Consider the following 2,235-nt stretch of genomic DNA (forward strand, 5'->3'; position numbering starts at 1 on the left):
TAGCATAGGTCGGAGGGAATGTGTCATGCCCGCATCGCAGTCCGTTCGATAGTCTTGCCCCTCAATCTCTAAGAAATACTCCTCACCTGAAAACAATAAGTGTAGTGAGTCTAAAAGTCTCAACAAGAATATGGGGGATAACGAGTACTATGTAAATACAAGCACACGCAGATTAAAAATAGCTTGATAATAAAATAATTTGTGCCCTTCATTTGAATAAAATGTACTTCTAAAATGAGAGAACATGAATATAACATATGCATGGCTAAGTCATGTATAATCAATGAAACTGCATAAACAGTATCTAAATCTGTAACTGTGAACTTAGATCCTTGATTGTGACTCTGTGATTTCGATCATGATCATGGCTATAGTGCACAATTCCGCAAGGAGGTCGAGATGAAACCCAACTCAATCTTGCCCTATATTGGTAAGGGAGACCAGAATAGCTTCGGCCCCACACGAACACATGCTAAGGTAAGGAAACCCATAATGATTTGGTAAGGGAGGCCAAAACGTCTTTCAACCCCACACGAACACATGAATATGTAGTCACAACCATCTCACTTTGTTCAAAATATTTCTTTCCTTTATTGAATTGAGACTTAGCATGCATATGTAAATATGATGTACATGTAAATGTTTGATCGATAATCATGCAAATGACTCACACATGAATGACCGGGATGGTGATTTAGGAACTAAACCAAAGGATGGAAAATTTAACCCAACAATAGCACTTACGACAAATTTGAGCGGTTTACCCGTAAAATTTATAACTTACTCGATTTTTATCCAAAAAGAATTCCGCCTGAAACCACGAATCCACGACACTTAGAACTAAGTAGGAAGATCATCCTCGGGGTATATTTCCTAAGCAATCATTTTCAAAAGAACGATTTCCGGGTAGCAACCCCTTAGCCTCAAATATATTTCTGCGCCTTATCAACTAAAATTTTAAAAATCGACCCAAACTTAACGAATCGATTCCCGCTTGAACCAACATATTCCCAACACCCTAGGCTAATCCCAGTCCCGAGCCCTTGGCCAAAACCCGATTTTAACCCCTGCTTAAAAATTGATTTCTGGACAGCCCCACAGCCTCACTAAATTCGCAAAATCTGCTCAAGTTCACTCCCTCATATCCAATCCAAAACCTGCCTATTTGTCCCTCAACCCAAAGCCACTATCTTAGCATCACAAACCAACTTCTAAGCTCCCCCATAGCTCCCTAAAATTCACCATAACCCAGCCCAAAAGCAGCTCCACCAAGCAACCAAAAACCAATTCCTAAAAAAACTGGGCAGTTCGAAAACCTTCCATTCATGGCCACATTGCAATTTGACACATCCGAACGATACCATGTGACTACATTTCACCCATGGTAGCTCCTAAATCACCAACCAGTTCAACACCAACAAAACACAAGATTTTTGAACCAACATGATAGATAATACTCTGGAAAAATTCTAACCAAAAGTCATAAAAAATGGAAAGTTTCGAACACATGCCATGCATAAACCTGTAAATTCCGAACACATACACTATGAAGAAAACTGGAAAATGCTCGAACCATATGCTATGAAAATTTCTGAAATTTCGAGCACACAAGCTATGAAGAAACTGGAAAATGCTCGAACCTACAACACATGTTTATTTCAATCCTCAATAACCAAGATCATAGCATAGATAACCCTCAAGCATGAAATGCGAACTGCACAACAAATTTCGAAACAAAACAGGAACCTCTCGGCCAAATGCAAGAAAATCGAAACAGGGCATACGACGTATATAAATTTCAACAGCTTCAAGATATGCAACACACAATAAATACTAATCTACATGGGAAGAAAAGAAGCCATATCCTTGCCTTAAACCGAGAAAAACAGAAATTGGAGGAGCTCGATAGCTGGACGCCGAGCTGGGGAAAATGATGAACTCAAGCAGCTGCAATTTGGCCGAGGAAGAGGAGAAAATTTGCTCAGCTAGACTGGAGAGAGGCCTTGCCGGAGAAATGCAGCTGGCGACATCCAAAGGCTGGGCTGGAGAAGAGGCCTGATCGTGAAATGGAGAGGGAAGGGAGTGAAATCGATCAAGGAAGAAATGCAGGGGTTCGAACAGCTCGCTAAGGGGAGAGCTTCGTCGGAAAGAAGAGAGAAACATGGCTGCTGGCGGCGTGAGCTTGAAGGGGAGAAGAAGTCGCCGTCGGGTTGGTCTTGGAGGGGAAAGCAGGGG

The sequence above is a fragment of the Henckelia pumila genome, chromosome 1 (genome assembly GCF_033568475.1).
Source record: "Henckelia pumila isolate YLH828 chromosome 1, ASM3356847v2, whole genome shotgun sequence".
Taxonomy (NCBI): Eukaryota; Viridiplantae; Streptophyta; class Magnoliopsida; order Lamiales; family Gesneriaceae; genus Henckelia; species Henckelia pumila.